The sequence below is a fragment of the Streptopelia decaocto genome, assembly GCF_964273445.1.
Source record: "Streptopelia decaocto genome assembly, chromosome: 26".
Classification (NCBI taxonomy): domain Eukaryota; kingdom Metazoa; phylum Chordata; class Aves; order Columbiformes; family Columbidae; genus Streptopelia; species Streptopelia decaocto.
The window spans coordinates 2,680,754-2,686,927 of NC_138681.1; the positions used below are offsets into that span (position 1 = coordinate 2,680,754).

General features: G+C 60.1%; 1 long non-coding RNA gene across 1 annotated transcript; it reads right to left on the reverse strand.

Moving 5' to 3' along the window:
* Positions 1-962: 962 nt before the first annotated feature.
* Positions 963-3,456, reverse strand: LOC309450282. Its single transcript, XR_014186059.1, has 3 exons — positions 3,430-3,456; positions 2,732-2,836; positions 963-1,080 (listed from the first exon to the last, which is right to left on the reverse strand). It is a non-coding gene; the product is annotated as an uncharacterized lncRNA (long non-coding RNA).
* Positions 3,457-6,174: the final 2,718 nt, after the last annotated feature.

The following is a 6,174-nucleotide window of genomic DNA, read 5'->3' on the forward strand; positions in this document are numbered from 1 at the left end:
TATGGGGCACTATGGGTCACTTATGGGGCACTATGAGTTACTTGTGGGGCAGTATGGGTCACTTATGGGGCTCTATAGGTCACTAAGAGGCTCCATGAGTCACTTTTGGGGCACTATGGGGTTCTATGGGGCACTTATAGGGCTCTATGGGGCACTTATGGGGAACTTGTGGGTCGCTATGGGGCACATGGGGGTCGCTAACAGGCACTTATGGGGCTCCATGAGTCACTTATGGGGCACTATAGGTCACTTATGGGGCTCCATGAGTCACTTATGGGTCTCTATGGGTCACTTATGGGTCTCTATGAGTTACTTATGGGGCTCTATGAGTCACTTATGGGGCACTACGGGTCACTTATGGGGCTCTATGAGTCACTTATGGGGCACTATAGGTCACTTATGGGGCTCTATGAGTCACTTATGGGGCACTATGGGTCACTTATGGGGCTCTATGAGTCACTTATGGGGCACTATAGGTCACTTATGGGGCTCTATGAGTCACTTATGGGGCACTATAGGTCACTTATGGGGCTCTATGAGTCACTTATGGGGCACCGTAGGTCTCTTATGGGGCGCTATGGGGCACTTATGGGGCACAAAGATTCACTTAGTTCGGGAGGGACCCAGGAGTTCGGGAGGGACCCAGGAGTTCGGGAGGGGACCCAGGAGTGCCCCAATGGACCCAGGAGTTCGGGAGGGACCCAGGAGTGCCCCAAGGGACCCAGGCGTCCAGGCTTGACCTCCAGGTGGCGCCCAATGGGGGGGGGGGGTGGGGGGTGGGGGTGGGGATCACGTGAGCGGGGGAGGAGTCACGTGACGTATTTTGGGCGGGGGGGTGTCACGTGTGTTGCATGTGGGGGCGGAGCTGCCCAACCCGCCCCCATTGGCCCCGCCCCCTCCATTCATGCGCCCCGCCCCATCGATAACCCCGCCCCCACCCCTAAGCCCCGCCCCCCGCCATCCGCAGCCTCGTTCCCACGGCAACGCTTTAATGGGGGTTTCAGCGGGGGCGGAGCTGGGTCCTGATTGGTCCGTAGGGCCGGGGCTGCTCCAGGCGCAGCCAATGGGAGGCGCAGAGCTCTGCGGAGGGGGCGTGGTTTGGGTGGGGGGGGCGGAGCCAGGTTTGGGGGCTGCCCCATAGATCTGGGGCTGCCCCATAGATGTGGAGCTGCCCCATAGATATGGGGTGGACCCATAGATGTGGGTGGGACCCATAGGTGTGGGTGGGACCCATAGATGTGGGGCTGCCCCATAGATATGGGGTGGACCCATAGGTGTGGGTGGGACCCATAGGTGTGGGTGGGACCCATAGATGTGGGGCTGCCCCATAGATATGGGGTGGACCCATAGATGTGGGGTGGGACCCATAGATGTGGGTGGGACCCATAGGTGTGGGTGGGACCCATAGATGTGGGGTGGGACCCATAGATGTGGGTGGGACCCATAGGTGTGGGTGGGACCCATAGATGTGGGTGGGACCCATAGGTGTGGGTGGGACCCATAGGTGTGGGTGGGACCCATAGATGTGGGTGGGACCCATAAGTGTGGGGCTGCCCCATAGATGTGGGTGGGACCCATAGGTGTGGGTGGGACCCATAAGTGTGGGGCTGCCCCATAGATGTGGGTGGGACCCATAGATGTGGGTGGGACCCATAGGTGTGGGTGGGACCCATAGGTGTGGGGTGGGACCCATAGGTGTGGGGTGGGACCCATAGGTGTGGGGCTGCCCCATAGATGTGGGTGGGACCCATAGGTGTGGGTGGGACCCATAGATGTGGGTGGGACCCATAGATGTGGGTGGGACCCATAGGTGTGGGGTGGGACCCATAGGTGTGGGGCTGCCCCATAGATGTGGGTGGGACCCATAGGTGTGGGTGGGACCCATAGATGTGGGTGGGACCCATAGGTGTGGGTGGGACCCATAGATGTGGGTGGGACCCATAGGTGTGGGTGGGACCCATAGGTGTGGGTGGGACCCATAGATGTGGGTGGGACCCATAAGTGTGGGGCTGCCCCATAGATGTGGGTGGGACCCATAGGTGTGGGTGGGACCCATAAGTGTGGGGCTGCCCCATAGATGTGGGTGGGACCCATAGATGTGGGTGGGACCCATAGGTGTGGGTGGGACCCATAGGTGTGGGGTGGGACCCATAGGTGTGGGGTGGGACCCATAGGTGTGGGGCTGCCCCATAGATGTGGGTGGGACCCATAGGTGTGGGTGGGACCCATAGATGTGGGTGGGACCCATAGATGTGGGTGGGACCCATAGGTGTGGGGTGGGACCCATAGGTGTGGGGCTGCCCCATAGATGTGGGTGGGACCCATAGGTGTGGGTGGGACCCATAGATGTGGGTGGGACCCATAGGTGTGGGTGGGACCCATAGATGTGGGTGGGACCCATAGGTGTGGGTGGGACCCATAGATGTGGGTGGGACCCATAGGTGTGGGTGGGACCCATAGATGTGGGTGGGACCCATAGGTGTGGGTGGGACCCATAGATGTGGGTGGGACCCATAGATGTGGGTGGGACCCATAGGTGTGGGTGGGACCCATAGATGTGGGTGGGACCCATAGATGTGGGTGGGACCCATAGATGTGGGTGGGACCCATAGGTGTGGGGTGGGACCCATAGGTGTGGGGCTGCCCCATAGATGTGGGTGGGACCCATAGGTGTGGGGTGGGACCCATAGGTGTGGGGCTGCCCCATAGCTGTGGGGCTGCCCAGACTCACCCAGGCAGAGGCTGAGCAGCCGCCCCACGGCGCCGCGGGGGGTCCCGGGGGCACCAGGGACCCCAAATCGGAGCCACCGGGACGGAGGCGGCCGAGAGGAGCAGCCTGGGGACCCAGGAGTGCCCCAGGGACCCAGGAGTGCCCCAAGGGACCCAGGAGTGCCCCAAAGGACCCAGGAGTGCCCCAAGGACCCAGGAGTGCCCCAGGGACCCAGGAGTGCCCCAAAGGACCCAGGAGTGCCCCAAGGACCCAGGAGTGCCCCAGGGACCCAGGAGTGCCCCATGGGACCCAGGAGTGCCCCAGGGACCCAGGAGTGCCCCAGGGACCCAAGAGTGCCCCAATGGACCCAGGAGATCGGGAGGGACCCAGGAGTTCAGGAGGGACCCAGGAGTGCCCCAAGGGACGCAGGAGTGCCCCAGGGACCCAGGAGATCGGGAGGGACCCAGGAGTTCAGGAGGGACCCAGGAGTGCCCCAGGGGACCCAGGAGTGCCTCAGGGACCCAGGAGTTCGGGAGGGACCCAGGAGTGCCCCAATGGACCCAGGAGTGCCCCGAGGGACCCAGGAGTTCGGGAGGGACCCAGGAGTGCCCCAGGGACCCAGGAGTGCGGGAGGGACCCAGGAGTGCCCCAATGGACCCAGGAGTGCCCCAATGGACCCAGGAGTGCCCCAAGGGACCCAGGCGTCCGGGCTCACCGACCTGCGCATGGCCGCCATGTTGGGGGCGGGGCCTGGCGGCATTTCCGGGGCTTCCGGCAGCTCGGGGAGGGGCGGGGTGGGGAGGGGAGGGGGGGGGGCTGGGGTGGGGGGGTGGGGGAGGAGGTCAAAAGGTCAAGGGGTCACATGAGGGGTCGTGACCCCCGCGGTGACCCCCCACCCCCCCCGGGTGACCCCGTGACCCCTGTGACGTCACCGAAGTTCCTCGGGGGGGAGGGGCCGCGGTTCCTCCTCTGGGAGCTCCAGGGACAGTTCCGGGGATGGACCCAGAGAGACCCATAGATTGACCCATAGAGACCCATAGAGACCATAGAGACCCATAGATTGACCCATAGAGACCATAGAGACCATAGAGACCATAGAGACCATAGAGACCCATAGAGACCCATAGAGACCATAGAGACCCATAGAGACCATAGAGACCCATAGATTGACCCATAGAGACCATAGAGACCATAGAGACCATAGAGACCCATAGATTGACCCATAGAGACCATAGAGACCATAGAGACCATAGAGACCATAGAGACCCATAGAGACCATAGAGACCATAGAGACCCATAGATTGACCCATAGAGACCATAGAGACCATAGAGACCATAGAGACCATAGAGACCATAGAGACCCATAGATTGACCCATAGAGACCATAGAGACCATAGAGACCCATAGGGACCCATAGAGACCATAGAGACCCATAGAGACCATAGAGACCATAGAGACCATAGAGACCCATAGAGACCCATAGAGACCATAGAGACCCATAGAGACCATAGAGACCCATAGAGACCCATAGAGACCATAGAGACCCATAGATTGACCCATAGAGACCATAGAGACCATAGAGACCATAGAGACCCATAGATTGACCCATAGAGACCATAGAGACCATAGAGACCATAGAGACCCATAGATTGACCCATAGAGACCATAGAGACCATAGAGACCCATAGAGACCCATAGAGACCCATAGAGACCATAGAGACCCATAGAGACCCATAGAGACCATAGAGACCATAGAGACCCATAGGGACCCATAGAGACCATAGAGACCCATAGAGACCATAGAGACCCATAGAGACCCATAGAGACCCATAGGGACCCATAGAGACCATAGAGACCATAGAGACCATAGAGACCCATAGATTGACCCATAGAGACCATAGAGACCATAGAGACCATAGAGACCCATAGGGACCATAGAGACCCATAGAGACCATAGAGACCCATAGGGACCCATAGAGACCATAGAGACCCATAGAGACCCATAGATTGACCCATAGAGACCCATAGAGACCATAGAGACCCATAGAGACCATAGAGACCATAGAGACCATAGAGACCCATAGAGACCCATAGAGACCATAGAGAACATAGAGACCCATAGATTGACCCATAGAGACCATAGAGACCATAGAGACCCATAGAGACCATAGAGACCATAGAGACCATAGAGACCCATAGATTGACCCATAGAGACCCATAGAGACCATAGAGACCCATAGAGACCATAGAGACCCATAGATTGACCCATAGAGACCATAGAGACCATAGAGACCATAGAGACCCATAGATTGACCCATAGAGACCATAGAGACCATAGAGACCCATAGAGACCATAGAGACCATAGAGACCATAGAGACCCATAGAGACCATAGAGACCATAGAGCCCCATAGAGCCCCACAGCCCCCACAGCGCCCCATAGATCTGTGGGTCGCGCACCCGACGTCGTCACCACGGCGGGCAGACTCGGCTCCAGCGCTTCCCACAGGATCTGTGGGGCCCGAACTCCTGGGTCCCTTGGGGCACTCCTGGGTCCCTGGGGCACTCCTGGGTCCCTTGGGGCACTCCTGGGTCCCTCGGGGCATTCCTGGGTCCCTGGGGCACTCCTGGGTCCCTTGGGGCACTCCTGGGTCCCTGGGGCATTCCTGGGTCCTCACCGCAGGTCGGGGTTCTCAGCAGATCACTTGGGGGGCGGCGGCGCTTGGAGGGCGGCTCCAGCAGCACCTGTGGGGCCCGGACGCCTGGGTCCCTCTCAGTCCAAATCTATGGGGCCCGGACGCCTGGGTCCCCGCTCACCAGCGCCCCACAGTGGCCGTGGGGCCGCAGCAGCTGCTCCTGGGGGATCTGGGGCTGGGGGTCCATGTGGGGCGGGCAGCTGTGGGGCAGGGGCCCCGTGTGGGTCCTGCCCCATAGCGCTGCCCCACAAGTGGCCCCATAACCGACCTTGGGGGGCGGCAGAGCCTCCTCGGGGGGTCGGGGAGCTGTGGGGCTGAGATGGGGGGCAGGGCTGCCCCATAAGTGACCCACAAGTGGCCCAGCCCAGCCCCATAAGTGACCTGATTCTGCCCCATAAGTGACCCCCCAGCCCCATAAGTGACCTGATTCTGCCCCATAAGTGACCCCCCAGCCCCATAAGTGACCTGATTCTGCCCCATAAGTGACGCCCCAGCCCCATAAGTGACCTGATTCTGCCCCATAAGTGACCCCCCAGCCCCATAAGTGACCTGATTCTGCCCCATAAGTGACCCCCTAGTCCCATAAGTGACCTGATTCTGCCCCATAAGTGACCCCCCAGCCCCATAAGTGACCCCTCTCTGCCCCATAAGTGACGCCCCAGCCCCATAAGTGACCTGATTCTGCCCCATAAGTGACCCCCCAGCCCCATAAGTGACCTGATTCTGCCCCATAAGTGACCCCCCAGCCCCATAAGTGACCTGATTCTGC